Genomic DNA, 22499 nt, shown 5'->3' with positions numbered 1-22499 from the left:
GCTGATGACATCCATACTGGAGATCTACCTCCCTTCCATCCCAGAGTGTGGTGAAGTGTAGGAGGGGCACCTTCAAACTGTGCTAGTGGGACCATACTTGGTACAAGATCCATCTGGATACATGTTTCAGACGCTTTCAAGATGTGCATGCTCTTTGACCCAGAGATTCTACCTGTAGAAATTTGTCTTGAAAGAGGCACTTGGCTAAGAAATTAAGGTATGTCTATGCATTAAACATTATTTAACTCTTGAAAATGTTGATGGTCAACTACGCTTTTTCACATGGAAAAAATTCAGCATATAATCTTAAGTGGAATAGCCAATTACATTACCATATACTATATTCAATTTTTGATAAGCATAAAATATTTACATATATTATAATTTCTGAAAGGTTATATACCAAAATATGAAAAATGGCTATGAGTAACAGGATAATGAATGAATTTAATATTAAATCTTTTCTTTCATCTATATCAAAATGAGTAGCTATCATCTCCATCCTGTCACATAATTGCCATTTCTTTTTTTTGGTGAAAACAGTTAAAATGTACTCCATTAGCAATATTAAAGTATATAATACAGTATTACTAGCTATAATCACCATGTTATACATTAGATCCCAGAACTTGTTAATCTTATAACTGGAAATTTGCACCCTTTGACCAATATCTCCCCGTTTTCTCCACCCCCCAGCTCCCAGTAAATACCACTCTACTCTCTGATTTTGTCTTTTTTAGATTCCACATGCAAGTGATATCATACAGCATTTTATTTTACACAGTCTGACATTTCACCTAGCATAAATGCCCTCAAGTTTTACTGAAGTTGTTGAAGACAGTAAGTTTCCCTTCTTTCTCATAGCTGTGGTATATATACTGCATCTTCTTTATCCATTCATTTGTTGTTGGAAACGTAGATTGTTTTCATATCCTGGCTATTTTGAATAATGCTGCAATGCTCATGGGTGTGCAGATATCTTTTTTAGATCTTGTTTTTATTTTCTTTGGAAATGTATCCATAAGTGGATTTCTGGATCACATGACAGTTCTGTTTATCAAATTTTAAGGAACTTTCACACTGTTTCCATAGTAACTGTACCAACTGGCATTTCCACCAGCAGTACACAAGGGTTCCCTTTCTCCATGTCCTCATCAACACTTGTTATCTCTTGTCTTTTTGATGATACCCATTATAACAGGTGTGAGGTGATACTTCGTTGTGGTTTTGATTTCTCTTTCCCTGATGATTAGTAGGTGTTGAGTACCTTTTTGTGTATCTGTTGGCCTTGTAGATTTTAAATAAACTGATACATTCCTCAGAGAAATAGGATCTTTGTTCCCTTCTGAGAGCTGAAAATGTTTCCTCAATTCCATCTCATCAATTTTTACAGCATTGTATGGGTTTAGACATGAAGACATGAAGCATAAGTGTTTCTAAGAGTAGGAGTGGTGGAATTTTGGAAATACACATACATGTTTCTGGATTTAACACATTCCTTAAATATGTTTTTTAAGTGTTCTGTTTTCATTAAAGAAATTCATTGTAAGTATACTCTGTATTTTCAAGTGTCACTTGGTGACTTGAGAGTCAAATTTTGTGTTTATGTTAAAATATTGTCATGGCACTAAGTAGTGCCACTGTATTCAGTGATCATAAGATGGACATTTCCTTACCCCACCCCCAGTTTTAGTATTTCTGAAGTTATGATAGGTCTTACAGTCTTGTCATAGTTTAAAAGTATTTTTTTCATTCTCAGTAGTATATAAAATAATGATGTATCTAATAATCAAAGGCATCTTAGATCAATGAAATTGTTTTTTGTCAATGAGACTATGTAAAGACACTTAATACACAGAAGATGCATTTGTTTCATGATAAGTATCACTTTCTACTGATAAGAAATTTTGCAGTAGTTTGAGTTAGGAAACTGGCAGAGGGTTGAGGGGTAGTTAGGAAACTGGCAGAGGGTTGAGGGGTAGTCCTCAGACTCACCCTACTGAAGGAATGTCTAAATCAAGAGAATCTGATTCAGGTGGAAGCTGCCACCCTGTGAGGAATGGAGCTAGGGCTGAGAGCAAGGCTAGTGGAAAGTCCAAGGGAAGGACCAGAATTAAGAGCACCAGGATTCCAGCTTTGTTATGGCCTGTTCAAAAGGGCAAATTCAACTTTCCCTATAAAATTGATCATATTCTGGATGCTACTGACCTTCAAAAGGTCCTTAACACCTTAGAAAGATCTAAAGATCCTTTTATTCAAGAAGTAGCCTTGGTCACTCAGGGTAACAATGTAGCATATTCATTTAACCAAAATGCCATTCGTGAATTGGGTGGTCTCCCAATTATTGAAAAACTGATAAAAATGAAAGATTCCTATTAGGGAAAAGGGAATTAGAATAATATTACTCAAATTTTGTAAGCAGGGTATTTATGTCCAAGACATGTATGTTATAGAAAAAAAGAGGTGGGTGGTACCTAGCATTTATCAGACACTAGCATTTTATATATTTCTCTCCCACCTCCACCTTAATCTCAATAATCCTGTCAAGTAAATATTATATCTTTGCTAAGGAAGAAATGAGATGTAGATAAGTTGGGTAAGATTCCCAAGATGACTCAGCAAGAGGTAGAGCCTGTGGCCTTCCAAACAAGCAACTGTTTGCTTTAAAATCCTCATTATAGAGCCAAACATCAGTATAATGCCTCCATAGATACCCAGCACAAAACTCCTCTTGATGAAGAAAGAGATGGAGATGAGGTTCTGTATATTGATTACATAACTTTGTAGATATCCACACAGCAAGATGTAGAAGAAAGAGTAAAGTCTTAGAAGTTGCCTATAGGTGAGGCTTGGGTGGGTAAGAAACAAAGATACTGATATGTATATTACTGCTCCTATGTGTCAGGTAGGGTGAATAGTTGGAGATTGGAGTAAATAATAAAAAACTTCTATATTGATAACTTGAACTTGTAGTGCTGAGTGACTTTTCGACCTGGGGTGGCAATGAGGTGAACTTGGGTAATAAAAAGCCACCCTGCAGCAGGGGCACAGGCCTGACTAGTGTCCATCTGCTCCACAGGTCTCTTTTCTCATCCTCTCCTCCCTTCCCATTCTCCTTCCCTTTCCCTCCTTCACACTTTTCTCTTATTTCCTCCTCTGAGAGACCATTGACAGTAGTCTCTTTGTGCTTCTGTGTCTTTTGGGGGTGATCGTTTCATCTCCATGACACCAGGTCATGCACCAGTGGGCATTTGATACAGAATGATAATTGTCGTTGCTGTGGTAACAAGATGACCCTGGGTATGTATGGCTGGATGCCAAGACTTTTCAGACCGTTGTTGAACAGAAACTGAGAAAGCACCAGTCTTAGTGCAGATCAGCCCTGTGTGCATTGCATGAATTTTGATGTCCCATACCTGGTATTATTTGAAACTGAGTCACCCGGACTTTGGGAAGTGCTGTGTGAGACAGATGTGTGACTGCCTGGTCCAGGGAAGACACAGGGCCGGCCCAGCCACACTCTGATGTCCTGATGCTTTCACATCAGAGGTGCCACTCAAACATTTTGGGAAGGGCACCCTTCTAGAATAGTAGCCGTGATTGTGGCAGCTCATGGGGGCAGGGAGGAGCCAGTGTCCTTTCTTTAGAAAGGATGGCAGTTTCTTGGAAACTGAGGAAATTAGAAACTCAGGATATTCTGCTATTTTGGTTTTTATCTCATCCAATGATTTTAGTGGAAACAGTGGCAGATTTTATTTTCTTGGGCTCCAAAATCACTATGGATGGTGACTGCAGCCACAAAATTAAAAGACGCTTGCTCCTTGAAAGAAAAGCTATGACCAACCTAGACAGCACATTTAAAAGCTTTGCTGACATCACTTTGCTGACAAATGTCCATATAGTCAAAGCTACGATTTTTCCAGTAGTCATGTATGGATGTGAGAGTTGGACCATAAAGAAGGCTGAGTGCCAAAGAATTGATACTTTTGAAGTGTGGTGCTAGAGAAGATTCATGAGAGTCCCATGAACAGCAAGAAGATCAAACCAGTCACTACTAAAGGAAATCAACCCCGAATATTCACTGGAAGGACTGATGCTGACACTGAAGTTCCAATACTTTGGCCACCTGATACGAAGAGCTGACTCATTGGAAAAGACCCTGATGCTGGGAAAGACCAAGGGCAGGAGGAGAAGTGGAAGAGAGAGGATGAGATGGTTAGATAGCATCACCAACTCTATGAACATGCATTTGAGCAAACTCCAGAAGATAGTGAAGGACAGGGAAGTCTGGCATGCTGCAGCCCATGGGGTTGCAAACAGTTGGACATGACTTAGTGACAGAACAACATCAATGATTTTAGGAATTTGAGTGGATCTATTCCAGTCAAGTGTGTTCAAAGGCAATTTTACAAAGATGGAGTGTAGTTCTCTTATAAATTGTCACCCAAAGCATAATATTTAAAGCTCAGGAAACTGGTTTTCTATTTTTAAATTCTTATTTTACTTGCTTTGTTTCAAAAGAGATTCTAAGTGTAGATTTAGCAAATTGATGTGGTTCAGGGAAATTTTGTGTTTATGCCTCTGTTTGGTTAATTTCTCTACTCTATTCCCTTGAGAGTGTTTTTTTGAAGAATGATTATGACTATTTTCAATGCTAACATTTTACATTCATTCTTCATCATATCCCAGACTGAAAATTTTTTTTCCTGATTTCTCTGTTCAAACTGTGGCTCTTCTTGCTTTTAAACCAGAACTATCATGCTGCCATCTCTGGATGCAGAAGACTAGGATATTGACCCCTGAGGTGTGGTATCAAGCAGGATAACACATATTTACTTTCAGAGATGTGTATCTCCATGCTTTTCCCTCTCCACTGTGTCTTTCTCAGGCCTTGTGTTAAGGGCTTGGGCATTGTTGGGTTTGGGGACAAGCCTGAGGGGAGGGAGGGAGTGGGAAAGAAGCCTTACTGGGGGTAGCTTCATTCTAACAGGTTCATGTCAAAGGAATTTGATCCAGCACTGACAGTGGGCTAAGTGTAACTCTTTGACCCTTGTTGACCATTTACATTTTAAAAAGTGAAAGAGTAAGTGTAGTACAAATATCTTTGGGTATTAGAGCCTTCTGTTTATTGAGTATTTCTAAGTTTGCACATGGACATAACGTTATTAAATTGGGTGGATTTTCATTTTGGAAAAAAAAAAGAGAGTGAGAGTCTATGTTACTCTAAGAAATGTAATTACCAAGTAGAACAGATTCTTAGTGTTGGTTGCTCAGAATATTCTGTCCCTAAGATTGATGTACATCAGGAATCACATTATCATCAGAAGGTTGTTTATTTAGTGCTCAGGGAATTGGGGCGAGCTGACTTACCTAGATGTTAGTGCTGTCAAAGTAGATTGATATCTAATTCATTTGGTGTTATTCTTTTTTTCCCTTTATAGGTGAACACCTATAGGTGATCTAATTTTTCATATTTTCCCTTTCTGGCTTCTGGGTTTTTGTTCATTCTGAGGAAAGACTTTCCTACCTCCAAGTTATAAAAATAAACTATAATACATCTTGATATTTAGTAGTATAAATCTTTATTTTTTTTTCAGGATTCTCTTATTCTTGGCTCTTTGTGTTTCCATATAGATTTTAAAAATAAACTTGCCAATTTATGCACACACAGACACTGACACATGCACACACTGCAGCTGTTGGAATTTAATTGGGATTGCAATTAATCTAGAAATCAATTTAGAAATAATTAACATATTTACAGGGGCTTCCCAGATGGCACTATTAGTAAAGAACCAGCCTGCTGATTCAGGAGATGTAAGAGACACGGGTTTGGTCCCTGAGTCTGGAAGATCCCCTGGAAGAGGTCATGGCAACCCACTCCTATATTCTTGCCTGGAGAATCCCATGGACAGAGGAGCCTGGTGGGCTACAGCTTATAGGGTGGCAAAGAGTTGGATACTACTGAAGTGACTTAACACGAACCAGAACATATTTACAATATTGAGTTCTCCAATCCATTAACATGATATATTCCTTCCTTTAATTATGTCTTCTTTAACATCTTTCAATAATGTCTGAACTTCCATCTTCAGTCTTCCAGGTATTTTGTTTGAATTATTAATATTTCTAAGACTTGGTAGTTTTTCAATGCTATTTCTAAGTGACTTAGTTTTTAGAATTTCATTTTCTGATTTCTTGCTGCTGATATAGGAATAGAGCTGATTGTAAAAACTATACTGACATTGTGTTGCGTGATCTTGTTGAAATAATTTAATTTTAATAGTTTGTTCATAGATTCTTTTTTGTTTTCTCCATATGTAATACTTTTGTATGCAAATAGTCTTCCTTCTTCTTCAGTTTTCTTGAACTTTCATTTCTTTTTCTTCCCTTGTTGCACTGCATAGAATCCTCAGCATGGTAATGAATAAAAGTGGTGATAGTGGCCATCCTTTTCTTGTTATGTATCGCAGGTGGAAGCTCCTGATACTCTAACATTAACTATGATATTTGTTCCTTTGTTTTTGTAGGTAGTTTTTAATCAAATTATGGAAGCTTCTTTTTTATTTCCGGATGGCTAAAAGTTTAAAAACTGTTTTTAATGGAAGTATAGTTAATTTACAATATTGTGTTAGTTTCAGGTGTATAGCAAAGTGATTTGGGTATTATATATATATGCATATATATATGCAATTCTTTTCGTCAGCTATTTGGTTCTTCTTTATTTTTCTACCTCTTTGTTGAAATTCTCACTGTGCTCATCCTTCTCCAGAGTTCAGTGAGTATCTTTATAAGCATTACCTTGAATGCTTTATCAGATAGATTGCTTATCTTTACTTATCTTTATCTTTACTTCCTCTGGGGCTTTGTCATATTCCTTCATTTGGATCATATTCCTCTGTCTCCTCATTTTGTCTAACTGTTCTGTTTATTTCTATATATTCAGTAGGTCAGTTATGTTTCCCAATCTTGGAGAAGTGGCCATATGTAGGAGATGTTCTATAGATCACAGCAGTGCATTCTTCTCTGGTCACCAGAATTATATGCTCTAGGGTTACCCCATATAAGAGGCTTCCCTGGTAGCTCAGCTGGTAAAGAATCTGCCTGCAATGCAGGAGACCATGGTTTGATTCCTGGGTCGGGAAGATCCCCTGGAGAAGGAATAGGCTATCCATTCCAGTATTCTTGGGCTTCCCTGGTAGCTCAGACAGTAAAGAATCTGCTTGCAATGTGGGAGAACTGGGTTTGATCCCTGTGTTGGGAATGAACTACTTGGGACCCTTCTGTTGTGATAGGGTTGCCTATTGTGGGCATGCTGATAGGTAGGGCTGGCTCCTGGTCCGGTTGACTACCACTCTCTGCCTCTTATGGTGGCTGTCAACCCACTGGAAGGTGGGGCTGGGTCTTGGTGCAGCTGAGCGCATGCCTGAGGGTTTCCAGGGCTGGTGCCAACCAATTAGTAGCTGAGGCCAGGTTCGCAAATAGATAGATGCTCAGCTTGTGGTGTCCCAGGACTTGGGCCTGTCTGCTGGTGGTGAGTAAGCCCCTGGTACTAATAGGCTAGAGAGTGAAAGTGAAGTTGCTCAGTCGTGTCCGACTCTTTGCAACCCCATGGACTGTAGCCTACCAGGTTCCACCATCCATGGGATTTTCCAGGCAAGAATACTGGAGTGGGTTGCCATTGTCTGGAGGACTCCAAAATGGTCCTCATTAGCATCAGTGCTCTCGTAGGAGAAAGAACTCCCCAAAACAGCTGTACAAGTTTTAAGAGCAGAATCTTTGTTCCTATAGCTCTCAGGCTCTTCTGTTTGCAAGCCTCATTGGCCTTAAAAGTCAGACATTCTGGAGGCTCCTCTTGCTGACACAGGACCCCCAGGCTGGGGAGCCCAATATGGGGTTCAGATCCTCTGCTCCTTGCAGGGAACATCTGTGATTGTGTTTATCCTTCCATTTGTGGGTCACCTACCCAGGGACATGAGTTTTGGCTGTATTGTGTGTCTTCCCCTCCTACCCATCTCACTGTGGTTCCTTCTTTGTATCTTCAATTGTGGAAACTATTTTCTGTTAGTCTTCAGGTCATTCCCATTGATATTTGTGCTCTAAAGGCTGTAATTTTGATGCTCCCATGGGAGGAGGTGAGTTCACAGGCTTCCACAATCCTACTATGTTGGTCATAGCTCTCCTCTTATTTTCTAACACAGGTTTCCCCTGCTGTCCAAAAGTACGGTGTTCATGTGAAACCTTTCACAAGCCAAAATGGCTTAAAGTGAAGACCAATTATCTTAGGATAAGTATTATTATGATTAATGGACACACAAAATAGATTGAGATAAAGCCTCTGTACTATGGCACAGTACAAAGCTATGGCAGCTCGATGCTGAGATGATGAGTGTAGTTCACAGGGAAGGAGCTTGGCAGTGAATGCTACTCTCACTGCTTGGGGTAAATGCTGCTTCCATAATAGCTCAGCTTGCTGCAAAACAAATGCTGAATGCTATTTCCTCTTTTCACCTTTTCCATAAAAGCAAAAATTGCCTTTGGATTTCTTTCAGTTAGCAAAAACAAGTATTAATGTAGGTCTTTTGTAAAACAAAAACAAAAACCACAAGTACTATAAAGCAAACTTTCAAAAAGCAGGGGAAATTTGTATATGCATTAAATTCCATAAATTTCTTTTAAGCACTGTTTTCACTGGATACCATAAATTTTGATAAGTTGTATTTTCACTTTCAGTTATTTCAAAATGTTTAAAATATTCTTTTGAGACTTCTTCTTTGACCCATGTTTTAAGGAGTGTTTTTGTTTAATCTTCAAATATTTTGAGATTTTGCATCTTTCTGTTATTGATTTCTAGTTTAATTCCATATGGTCTGAGAGAATACTTCGTATGCTTTCTACTCTTTTGAACTTGTTAAGGTGTGTTTTATGGCCTAAAATGTGGTCCTTCTTGGTTAATATTTTATGTGAGCCTGAGAAGTATGTGTATTTTTTGCTGTTGTTGGATTAAATATTCTACAAATGTTAATTATATCCAGTTGGTTAATGGTGCTTTTTTTTCTCCCTTTACATGAGACAGGAAGTCTAGATGGAGCTGGAGCCAGCAAGTTGCCCTTCCCCTAGGTCAGATAAAGCCCTGGTAAAATAGTTTCCCTTTCAGGATAGCCTTTGTTACGGAGAACATTTTGGATGTATTTCAAAACGGTTATTTTTCCCCTGGGCATAATTCAAAATGGTTATTTTCCCCTCCCCCGACAGAAACATGAGGGAAATTTTCTCTGATCTTTGTTGTGATAACCTGTTGGGCTCCTTCAGATAAAAAAAATAATGGAAATGTGATGACCCTCCCAAAAGTATCCCCACCCCTAGATTTTTAACTCTTAAGCTAGTCCACATCCATTCTCTAGCAATTCAAAACAACCGTTTAAGATGTTCTGACCAGTTACTGGCTCCTGAGCTTTCTGCTTCAAGTAATCTCATTGTAACTGTGATTCTTCCTGTATCTCCAGACTTTGGGGGTGGTGTTTTGCCCTGTGAGCTCAATTATTTGATGTATCTTAGAAAAGTTGTTGATTTCCTGTTTATTCAACATTTTTCTTATTGTAAGAAGAGTAACGAGGAGTTTCAAACATTTTATATGTTGGAGTTGAAACTGAAGGTCACTATTACATTTTTTACTTTGAGAATTTCCGTTTGATTCTTTTCCCACCACATTTCAATTCTTGGGTGAAATTCTCTTTCTTGTTCTTGGTTTTCTTGAACATATTTATTACAATTCCTTTAAAGTCTATGCCTGATACCTCTAATAGCTTAATCTTCTATAGGTCCATTTCTATTGTTTATTTCCTTTTCTCCTTTAAAAATTTGTTTGTAGTATCTCTTGGTATGCTTTTATTTGAGTGCTAAACATTATGAATGAAAAATTCTAGAAAAAATGGGTGAGTTTTTCTTGATTTGAAAAAGATTTGCTTTGGCTTTGGGAATGCAGTATAAGAGTAAATTATCAATACTTTAAGCATCAAGAGTTGAACTAATTTGAGGTTGGACTTTATTTATCTTTCTTTATATTAAATATATATTTAACTGACATATAATTAACTTGCAATGTTTCAGGTGCACAGCTAGGTGACTCAGTTATACATATACACATATATTATTTTTCAGATTATTTTCCATTATCAGTCAGTTCAGTTCAGTCGCTCAGTTGTGTCTGACTCTTTGCGACCCCATGAATCACAGCACGCCAGGCCTCCCTGTCCATCACCAACTCCCGGAGTTCGCTCAAACTCACATCCATCGAGTTGGTGATGCCATCCAGCCATCTCATCCTCTGTCCCCTTCTCCTCCTGCCCCCAATCCCTCCCAGCATCAGGGTCTTTTCCAATGAGTCAACTCTTCACATGAGGTGGCCAAAGTACTGGAGTTTCAGCTTTAGCATCATTCCTTCCAAAGAACACCCAGGGCTGATCTCCTTCAGAATGGACTGGCTGGATCTCCTTGCAGTCCAAGGGACTCTCAAGAGTCTTCTCCAACACCACAGTTCAAAAGCATCAATTCTTCAGTGCTCAGCTTTCTTCACAGTCCAACTCTCACATCCATACATGACTACTGGAAAAACCACAGCCTTGACTAGGTGGACCTTGGTTGGCAAAGTAATATCTCTGCTTTTCAATATGCTGTCTAGGTTGGTCATAACTTTCCTTCCAAGGAGTAAGCGTCTTTTGATTTCATGGCTGCAGTCACCATCTGCAGTGATTTTGGAGCCCCCCAAAATAAAGTCTCTCACTGTTTCCACTGTTTCCCCATCTATTTGCCATGAAGGGATGGGACCAGATGCCATGATCTTCGTTTTCTGAATGTTGAGCTTTTAGCCAACTTTTTCACTCTCCTCTTTCACTTCCATCAAGAGGCTCATTAGTTCTTCTTCGCTTTCTGCCATAAGGGTGGTGTCATCTGCATATCTGAGGTTATTGATATTTTTCCCTGCAATCTTGATTCCAGCTTGTGCTTCATCCAGCCCAGGGTTTCTCATGATGTACTCTGCACATAAGTTAAATAAGCAGGGTGACAATATACAGCCGTGACGTACTCCTTTCCTGATTTGGAACCAGTCTGTTTTTCCATGTCCAGTTCTAACTGTTGCTTCCTGACCTGCATATAGGTTTCTCAACAGGCAGGTCAGATAGTCTGGTATTCCTATCTCTTTCAGAATTTTCCTCAGTTTATTGTGATCCACACAGTCAAAAGCTTTGCATAGTCGATAAAGCAGAAGTAGATGTTTTTCTGGAACTCTCTTGCTTTTTTGATGACCCAGTGGATGTTGGCAATTTGGTCTCTGGTTCCTCTGCCTTTTCTAAAACCAGCTTGAACATCTGGAAGTTCATGGTTCACATAGTGCTGAAGCCTGGCTTGGAGAATTTTGAGCATTACTTTACTAGCGTGTGAGATGAGTGCAATTGTGTGGTAATTTGAGCATTCTTTGGCATTGCCTTTCTTTGGGATTGGAATGACAACTGACCTTTTCCAGTCCTGTGGCCACTGCTGAGTTTTCCAAATTTGCTGGCATATTGAGTGCAGCACTTTCACAGCATCATCTTCTAGGATTTGAAATAGCTCAACTGGACTTCCATCACCTCCATTAGCTTTGTTCATAGTGATGCTTTCTAAGGCCCACTTGACTTCACATTCCAGGATGTCTGGCTCTAGGTCAGTGATCACAGCATCATGATCATCTGGGTCATGAAGATCTTTTTTGTGCAGTTCTTCTGTGTATTCTTGCCACCTGTTCTTAATATCTTCTGCTTCTGTTAGGTCCATACCATTTCTGCCCTTTATTTTGCCCATCTTTGCATGAAATGTTCCCTTGGTATCTCTAATTTTCTTGAAGACATCCCTAGTCTTTCCCATTCTGTTGTTTTACTCTATTTCTTTGCATTGATCACTGAGGAAGGCTTTCTTATCTCCTCTTGCTATTCTTTGGAACTCTGCATTCAGATGCTTATATCTTTCCTTTTCTCCTTTGCTTTTCTCTTCTCTTCTTTTCACAGCTATTTGTAAGGCCTCCCCAGACAGCCATTTTGCTTTTTTGCATTTTTTTTCTGTGTGGGTGGTCTTGATCCCTGTCTCCTGTACAATGTCACGAACGTCAGTCCGTAGTTCATCAGGCACTCTATCAGATCTAGTCCTTTAAATCTATTTTTCACTTCCACTGTATAATCATAAGGGATTTGATTTAGGTTTTACCTGAATGGTCTGGTGGTTTTCCCTACTTTCTTCAATTTAAGTCTGAATTTGGCAATAAGGAGTTCATGGTCTGAGCCACAGACAGCTCCCGGTCTTGTTTTTGCTGTGTAGAGCATCTCCATCTTTGGCTGCAAAGAATATAATCAATCTGATTTCGGTGTTGACCATCTGGTGATGTCCATGTGTAGAGTCTTCTCTTGTGTTGTTGGAAGAGGGTGTTTGCTATGACCAGTGCGTTCTCTTGGCAGAACTCTATTAGCCTTGCCCTGCTTTATTCCATATTCCAAGGCCAAATTTGCCTGTTACCCCAGGTGTTTCTTGACTTCCTACTTTTGCATTCTAGTCCCCTATAATGAAAAGGACATCTTTTTTGGGTGTTAGTTCTAAAAGGTCTTGTAGGTCTTCATAGAACTGTTCAACTTCAGCTTCTTCAGTGTTACTGGTCAGGGCATAGACTTGGATTCCTGTGATATTGAATGGTTTGCCTTGGAAACAAACAGAGATCATTCTGTTGTTTTTGAGATTGCATCCAAGTACTGCATTTCAGACTCTTTTGTTGACTATGATGGCTACTCCATTTATAATGGTCATCTGAGTTAAATTCACCCATTCCAGTCCATTTTAGTTAGCTGATTCCTAGAATGTCAATGTTCACTCTTGCCATCTCCTGTTTGACTACTTCCAATTTGCCTTGATTCATGGACCTAACATTCCAGGTTCCTATGCAGTATTGCTCTTTACAGCATCGGACCTTGCTTCTATCACCAGTCATATCCACAACTGGGTATTGTTTTTGCTTTGGCTCCATCTCTTCATTCTTTCTGGAGTTATTTCTCCACTGATCTCCAGTAGCATATTGGGCATCTACCGACCTGGGGAGTTCCTATTTCAGTATCCTATCATTTTGCCTTTTCATACTCTTCATGGGGTTCTCAAGGCAAGAATACTGAAGTGGTTTGCCATTCCCTTCTCCAGTGGACCACATTCTGTCAGACCTCTCCACCATGACTGACTATAGTTCCCTGTGCTATATGGTATGAGGTTGGATTTTGATCTTTGTCTGATCTAGTCTGTTTCCAGTTCATTCATTTCTAGGGTGTAATTCTTCAGGGGTTCTTACTGACAGCCTAGGGAATTTATCAGGTCTCCCACCTTTTGAAATCTACAAGCTCCAGTTTTTATCTTCCCTACACTGTGAAGTTGCCAAATAGCTCAGTTTATCTTCCTAGACTCTTAATTGCCTTTTTCTACTTGGTTTCTTTGCTTCTAACTCTACACCTATTAAGAATTGATGAGGAGAAGGAAATGGCAACCCACTCTAGTGTTCTTGCCTGGAGAATCCCAGGGACGGGGGAGCCTGGTGGGCTTCCGTCAATGGGGTTGCACAGAGTTGGACACAACTGAAGCAACTTAGCAGCAGCAGCAGCAGCCCCTTCTTCTTGAGTACACAAATCTGCAGCATTTTTAGATAAGAAAATCCTGGGTTCCATCCACAACTCTGCAGCCTCCTAATTAGATGACCTTGCCAGTCACCTAACTGTGGATTTCAGTCACCTTCCATCCCACTTTCCCCTACACTGACACTCAGAAATTTGAAATATCCTCTCTTCACTTTATGGTCATTGATAAGAACATGGAAGTGTTCCTAGAGAGTTGTATTTAAGCTTTTTGCTGTGAAGCATTTTGTACAATCAAGAAAAATATATTTCTTATGCCCTCAAATATATGTGGTACGTAATAAAAATCACTATTTGTGTTAAAACTAGATAAAACCCAGCACAAACCAATTATAATTTTGTCAAATTTGTTTTAATATTTCAGATTTCCATATTTTGAATAAAAGAATATGCAATTTACTATTCTTCTAATACTATGAAAATGTAATGCAGAAATGTTATTGTGCATTTTAATATTACTTTCCAAGAATATCCAAGTGCTTTAAGTTAAGAATCTTTAGTTGATATAGGAACAGGGGATGGGGGACTAAAAGTTGTTTTTGTTTAATATTCTTGGTTAATATTCTGTTTCTCAGTTTTTTACCAAAACAGTGTGTGTCATATTGTTTGTCTTTGGTTTTTAAAAGTTACTGTTTAATTAAATTAGTGTTCATAATTTTTTTAGGAAGTTCTTTTCTTGTTGATTTAGATTGCTATATAATAGGAATAAAAAGGGAAGCTTTCTACTGGAAAAAAAAGAATTGATGAATGCCTCCAGGAGAAAATCAGCTCATACTGCTTGTTTCCTTTCTTTGTAATTTCCTTTCTCCAGGATCATAGCCCATCAAATTCTGGATGTGTAGGTAGCCCTAAGTTTTAGATTTTGAATCCTTAACTCTGTATAACTGCTGAAAGTTCTACTCAGGTTTTTTGACTCTTGGTAGCTTATTTTTCAGCCTTTACACCCATGTTGATTACTAATTGACAAATGCTTTAAGAGGAAAATTGGTGTCAAATATGTTTCACTTCTTTAAGTTTCCCTTCTCGCCATGATTTGATACTTCAAATTCTGGCTGCTTTCCTAGCTCTCCAGTGTCTTTAAAGAATTTAATTTGTTTAAATATAATATACAATTTGTTTTTCAGCTTTTCTTGTCCTTCAAAAGGACAGGATTTGTCTTCTATTAGTAGGCTGTCATAGCCAGAAACAAACTATCCTTTATAACTTTGAATATAATATTTTCATTACCATCCCATGCAAAATATTTTCAAATTTTAATTGTGATTTTTTTCTTTGACCCATGGGTTATTTATAAATGTATTTCCTAATTCTAAAAATATACAGATTATTAGCCATATTTTTATTATTGATTTTTAGTTTATTGCATCATGGGTAGGGAACACACACCGTATAATTTTAATCTTTTGAAATTTGTTAACACTTGCTTTATGTCCCAGTGTAGGATCAATTTTGACCTAGACATACCTCAGGGATATTGAAGGTTCAGTTCCAGATCACCACAACAAAACGAATAGCACAATAAAGCAAGGTACACCAATATTTCAGTTTCCCAGTGCAAATAAAGGTTAGACTTACATTATACCATAGTCTATTAAGTGTGCAATAGAGTTATGTCTAAAACTCTAGACAACTGTTTCAGGGAGGTGTATTTATTTATTTTTTTTGCAATAGTAACATCAAAGATCACTGATCACAGATCACCATTAACAAATATAATGATAATGAAAAAGTTTAAACTAGTGTGAAAATTACTAAAACGTGACACAGAGACATGAAGTAAGCAAATGCTGTTGGAAAAATGGTACCAATAAACTTGACACAGGGTTGCCACAAACCTTTAATTTGTAAAAAATGCAGCATCTGTGAAGTGAAAGAAAGGGGAGTACAATAAAATGAGGTAAGCCTTGTACATGTTCCATATGTTTTTTTGACTGAATCTTTTGTGATTGTTGAATGTGGTATTATACCAATTAGCGACTGAACTAAATGAGTCATGTTTTCTAATCATGTTCAAATCTTCAATATTTCTGCTATTTTTATCCACTTATTCTGTCAGTTACCAAAAAAAAGACATTTTATAATCTCCCACTATGATTGGGTACCTCTATTATTTCTTACAGTTCTGTCCGTTTTTGTTTTATATACCACATCGTCTTTTTTTCAGCGATAAAAGACCATTTATTACTCACATCAACAGCAGTAACTGGAGTATCAGCATTTTAAAAAAATTTAATCAACGAATTTTAATTGAAGGATAATTACTTTACAATATTATGATGGTTTTTTGCCATACATTGACATGAATCAGCCACAGGTGCACATGTGTCCCCCTATCCTGAACCCCATTTTTACATCAATTGCTGGATCCCAATTCCCACCAGGTGATATGAAGAGAATCAAATGACACCGGCACATGCAGAAATGTGTTACAAAAGAACTCAGGGCTTGAAGAATCTGAGTCTTTTATCCTTACCATCAAATCTTCCCTTTGCTCATATTCAGTTATTGAGGGAACTATTGAGAGGCTATGTAGAGTTTTGGATAGTCTTGGGGGACTAGAGAGACAGATATTAGAATCAAAATCTTACCAAGAGGTAAGTTTATCTTTGTGTATGGTGTTAAGAAGTGTTCTAATTTCATTCTTTTACCTGGAGCTGTCCAGTTTTCCCAGCACCATTTATTGAAGAGACTGTCTTTGCCCCATTGTATATTCTTGCTTCCTTTGTCAAAAATAATGTACCCATAGGTGCATGCATTTATTTATGGGCTTTCTATCTTGTTCCATTGGTCTATATTTCTGTTTTTGTGCCAGTACCATACTGTCTTGATGACTGTAGCTTTGTAGTATAACCTGAAGTCAGGAAGGTTGATTCCTCCAGCTCCATTTTTCTTTCTCAAGACTGCTTTGGCTATTCCGGGTCTTTTGTGTTTCCATGTGAATCATGAAATTTTTTGTTCTAGTTCTGTGAAAAATGCCATTGGTAATTTTATAGGATTTACATTGAATCTGTATATTGCATTTGGTAGTATAGTCCTTTTCACAATATCGATTCTCTAGTAATTTTCTGATACTATCTTTAGGGTTTTCTACATACAGTAGCATGTCATCTGCAAACAATGAGAGCTTTACTTCTTCTTTTCTGATTTGGATTCCTTTTATTTCTTTTTCTTCTCTGATTGCTGTAGCTAGGACTTCCAGAACTATGTTGAATAATAGTGGCCAAAGTGGACACCCTTGTCTTGTTCCTGATCTTAGGGGGAATGCTTTCAGTTTTTCACTATTGAGAATAATGTTTGCTGTGGGTTTATCATATATGGCCTTTACTATGTTGTGGTAGGTTCCTTCTATGCCCATTTTTTGAAGAGTTTTAATCATAAATAGGTGCTACATTTTTTCAAAGGCTTTTTCTGCATCTATTGAGATGATCATATGGTTTTTATCTTTCAATTTGTTAATATGGTGTATCACACTGATTGATTTCCATATATTGAAGAATCCTTGCATCCCTGGAATAAACCCAACTTGATCATGGTGTATGAGCTTTTTGATGTGTTGCTGAATTCATGTGTGTGTGTGTTTTAAACCTTCTGTAAACAAAGTCACACAGTATGTATTCTTTTGTATCTCTTTAATTTTTGCTGACATTGTAAGATTAATCCATACTGTTGCATATATAATACTCATTGCCATTTATGACTATAAACACCACTTATAGGTGGTGCTAGTGGTAAAGAATCCTCCTAATAATGCAGGAGCCACAGGAAATGGGGGTTCAATCCCTGGGTCAGGAAGATATCCTGGAGGAAGAAATGGCAACCCATTCCAGTATTCTTGCCTGCAGAATCCCATGGACAGAGGGGCATCTCAGGTTATAGTCCGTGGGGTTGCAAAGAGTTGAACACAACTGAAGCGACTTACCATGTAGCACACATGTATTTACTGTATTTCATTTATCTTTCTTACTGTTAATGGATATTTGGGGTGCTTCCAGTTTGGGGCTAATATGAACAGTGCTACTATGAACATTCTTATCCTTGTCTTTTGGTGAACATATGTATGCATTTGTATTGTGCATAAGGTCATCAGTTGTGCATAATTTTAGTCTGAAGACAAAATTAAGATCTAGATCCTGGAGTGTGTGAACTCAGCAAAGTAAATGCTGCCTTGTAGGGACCTGTCTGAGAAACTGGGTGATCATTACCAAGAGACAAATCTGTTCATCTAGATGTCCCATTGACCTTAGCAGTTGGCACAATACCTAGAATGTATTATGCCTTAAATATATATCTGAAATAACCAGTGGTGACATTTTGGCAAAAATCACTTTAGAAAACTCCTTATGCATATAAAAACATGTATATCTTTTTTAAAAGACAATATTTCCAAGAATATAAGCAGAGGCTATAAAAAGTATCTAAATTATCTCACTCTCTATGCCTTATTTCAAGAAATTTCGTTTTTATGGGTTCAAGAAAGATGGCAGATATCAGTGACTGAGTGGAGGGGAAGTGAAGTGATGGGCTGTTGCCTTATATTCTGAGAGAAGATAAAGAAGTATAAACTGAAATAGTTGCTCCAGGAGAAGACAGGTTCCTTTCCTGGAAATTATCAGTTCAGTTCAGTCACTCAGTCATGTCTGACTCTTTGCGACCCCATGGAATGAAGCACGCCAGGCCTCCCTGTCCATCACCAGCTCGTGGAGTTTACTCAAACTCATGTCCATTGAGTCGCTGATGCCATCCAACCATTTTACCCTCTGTCATCCCCTTCTCCTCCCGCCTTCAATCTTTCCCAGCATCAAGGTCTTTTGCAATGAGTCTGTTCTTCACATCAGGTGGCCAAAGTATTGGAGTTTCAATATCAGTCCTTCAGTGAATATTCAGGACTGGACTAGTTGGATCTCCTTGCAGTCCAAGGAACTCTCAGAAGCCTTCTCCAACACCACAGTTCAAAAGCATCAATTCTTCAGTGCTCAGCTTTCTTTATACTCCAGCTCTCACATCCATACATGACCACTGGAAAAACCATAGCCTTGACTAGACGGACCTTTGTTGGCAAAGTAATGCCTCTACTTTTTAATATGCTGTCTAGGTTGGTCATAACTTTTCTTCCAAGGAGTAAGCGTCTTTTAATTTCATGGCTGCAGTCACCATCTGCAGTGATTTTGGAGCCCCCCAAAATAAAGTCTCTCACTGTTTCCACTGTTTCCCCATCTATTTGCCATGAAGGGATGGGACCAGATGCCATGATCTTCGTTTTCTGAATGTTGAGCTTTTAGCCAACTTTTTCACTCTCCTCTTTCACTTTCATCATTAGTTCTTCTTCGCTTTCTGCCATAAGGGTGGTGTCATCTGCAACCAGTTCATCCTAAAGTCCGTCCTAAAGGAAATCAGTCCTGAATATTCATTGAAGGACTGATATTGAAACTCCAATACTTTGGCCACCTGATGTGAAGAACAGACTCATTGCAAAAGACCCTGATGCTGGGAAAGATAGAAGGTGGGAGGAGAAGGGGACGACAGAGGATGAGCTGGTTGGTTGGCATCAGCGACTCAATGGACATGAGTTTGAGTAAACTCCAGGAGCTGATGATGCAGGGAGGCCTGGTGTGCTTCAGTCCATGGGGTCGCAAAGAATTAGACACGACTGAGCGACTGAACGACTGAACTGAAGTGAACTGATCAGTTTCTTCAAGGAAATGTGAGGCCTGAACCAGTCAGAAGATGGCGGTAGAGGCAAGCCTGAAATCAGAACCTTCTCTTTCACTACCCCCTTTCAGAAAAGCATTACTTAAACTCAATCCTTTTTGGCTCTGGGGAAACAGCGTCTATGGAGCAGAAATGATGGGTAGAACAGAAAAGTGGCTATTTGAAAGAAGAAAACAAAGTCAAGAGAGTGACTGGGGCAGCAGGGAGTTGAAAATGCGGGCCTTTGTGGGGAAGCCATGGGGTGATGAAAGGGTCTGGAGGATAGAGGCTGTGCCTAAGAATGTCAAATGGAAGAAATTTGAAAGCCAGATTTCTCACTCTGGAGAGAGGGCAGTCATATGCCTGTATATCTACCGATCTCCATTCTCTCTGTGTGTTTACATGAAGACATAAATCTAGGCAAAGGAAGAAGGAAATAGCTCCAGACATTGTGATCTCTTCGAGATAAGGAAAGGGAGGAGGAGGGAGGTTGGAGTCAGAATGCAGGGTCAAGAGGCAACTCAGCAACCTCTCCCAGTCTTTGTTTTCTTCTCCTCTTACTTGGGTGCTAGAAAAGTTAAATGCTGTACCTCTGAGGAAAGAGTGGGAAACAGCTTAAGGGAGATAAATACCGGAGGAGAAACATTTGAAAATTAACAGGAATTTGATGCCAGAAAATCAACTGAGCTGAGTGTTGGCATTTATATCTACAGAGACTCAAGAAAGCTCTATATATTTGCATTTTCCCTATTAACCTGTCAAATGGCAGATAGTGCAGTTTGTGTCCAGGGAAAGAACATCCAACAGTCTCCTACCTAGAACACTACAATAAGATGGCTTTTTAAAAGAGTGAGACCCTCCTGTGACTTGTCACAGATGTAAAGTGTGATCCAGTTCGTGATTTAGCAAAAGCAGTTCTAGAGGACAGAACTAGAAGTTGCTACAGTTCACCCAATAATCAGAAAAGGATGTAAGCACAGTGAGAAACAAGCAGAACTGTAGGGAACTGCGTATGGATAAGGGTGGATAAGGGGTCTAGTCTTCATTCAAAGATCCAGGAAATGCCAGATCCTGGGGATGAGGCTGACATGTGACATGGACAGTAAGAACCTAGGGCCTGTCAAAGAGGAAAGGGCCTGACTTAAGAAAAATTACATTTTCCCCAATGAAAAATAGAACTTATTTTTATTAAAAAGTGAGGCTTAAGATATTAAAAATTTCAGTTGTGCTCTTGGCCTCTCCAAGGGCCCTTTCATTTAGAGAAAAGTGTTAGCTGAGCCCAAGGATGCCGGTTTTTCATTTAGCCATGATATCAACAGTCATTTGGCCAGCCTCTCCATTGCTGGAAACACAATCCCGACTCCCGACCCTGCTGTTGAGGAGGGAAAGGCTTTGTGTGTCCCAGATAACTTGAATGCCAGTGTTGAAAATCAGGGCCAGATGAAGATGTGCATCAGCCAAGTGTGTCGGGAGACTGTGTCACTTTGCTGCAACTCATTTCTGCAGCAGGCTGGATTAAATTTGTTAATAAGCATGACAGTTATTAATAACATGCTTGCCCAGTCCGTTCCAGGCTTGATGCTTCCTTTGATACCAGAGGGAAGTGAATGTGCTGAGGGGCAGGTTGTGAAACCCCTGACGGGTTTGTCTGAAAAGCCAGCCTTGTCGGGGGAGTTGCTGAGAGCCCAAGTGCTATGGCCCTTCCTGCCCCTCTTTATCAGGAACACAAACAGACAGCTTCTCTCAGAAACCCTGGCCTCTTAAGTGGCCCCTCCAGCAGGGTGGGACTGATCCACTCCAAAACAAAGCCCAGTCAGTGGGTGAACACACACTTGTGTTCTCAAAGACTCTGCAGTGGGTGCTATTGAAGACCCAGCCTTAGCTGGCTCAGCACATCTCTGGGTGAAAGTTGCATTTGCTAAATCCAGGACCACACTCTTACTGGTCAGGCAGGGGTTCCCACAGAGCTTTGAGTAACCTCTTGGTTTTTCAGTCTGCAGGCAATGTGCATTGTAAATTGCTCCCTTGCAGCCTTCTTCCTGTGGTAAAGGGGTCCTTTCAGCTGCCAGCTGTGGTTAAAGAACAACATGTTCCAGCCTCACTGGGGATGCCTGGCCTGTGGTGGTCTCTGTGTCTAAGCTGGACCATGTTGGGGAGACCAGACCCATATGGGGGCTTGTGCCAAAAACGTATCAGTTGCTGCTTAGACGGGATTCTTTCCATTTACTCTCTTTTCTTCGCGAGCCTATGAACGATACCTATTGAGCAAAAAAGTACACCCCTCTTCTATGTGCTGTACTGACTTAACCTTGTCCACCAAGTCTGCATTTTTATGTATCATCAATAAAGCTGTGTGCTTTAACTGGCAAAAATGAGACACGGTACTTGGTTCTGAATCTAGTGTGCGTGAGGGGACAGACCAAAATACAAGATCCATGCTAAGTGACTGGGGCCATTTGCTCCTGGCAGATGCCCACTTAGCAGGGCCCACAGGAGGCTGGGGAAGAGATGAGCTGCAGGGTTCAGGAGGAGCCTCCAGAAGGGGCTGGGGGAGGGGCTGGGGCAGGGAAGGGGGTGGGGGGTGGGATCAAGAAGGACTCTTGGGTGGACTAGAAGAGGCAGCACCTTGAAGCAGGCAGCACAGTGCCTGATGCAGAGAAATCCTTCCCTCGATGAAGGTGTCTTTCCTCGCCTGCCGGCCTAGAGAGGAAGGTCAGTACCGTTGGGTTGGTCTGTGCATCCCTGTCGTCCCACTGGGCAACCCATCCCTGACACTTAATGCACAATTATAGCAGTAACAGTTGCTACTCGCTGAGGGCCTGCTTGGTGTTGTTCCCTCTCCTGAGAAGGAGCTGTGCAACCTACTTGCAGGCCTCCTCCCTTCCTTGGGAGGCCAAGCCCAAATTCCCGGCCGAGTGGGAAGGCTTGGCCCTTGCTTCCTCTGGGAAACCTCTTTTCTGCCCTCTCCTGGGTACTTCTGTGGGATCCAGGAAGGAGACGATGGAGACGTCCATGGATCCCCGAGGGGGTGGGAGGGCAGATGCTGAGGGGCGTGGCATGGCCACGGCTGTCCACCCAGAAGGACACATATTCATGCGGTCCATGCAAGCTCCT

General features: G+C 39.9%; 1 pseudogene; it reads left to right on the top strand.

The window, feature by feature from the left end:
- The first annotated feature begins 20462 nt into the window (after window positions 1-20462).
- LOC129640037 (protein ARMCX6-like) lies at window positions 20463-21746 on the top strand (annotated as a pseudogene).
- Window positions 21747-22499: the final 753 nt, after the last annotated feature.

Source organism: Bubalus kerabau, chromosome X (assembly GCF_029407905.1).
Source record: "Bubalus kerabau isolate K-KA32 ecotype Philippines breed swamp buffalo chromosome X, PCC_UOA_SB_1v2, whole genome shotgun sequence".
NCBI classification, from domain to species: domain Eukaryota; kingdom Metazoa; phylum Chordata; class Mammalia; order Artiodactyla; family Bovidae; genus Bubalus; species Bubalus kerabau.
The sequence above is the reverse complement of the archived record's forward strand: the minus strand, read 5'-3'. Positions and strand labels throughout refer to the sequence as shown.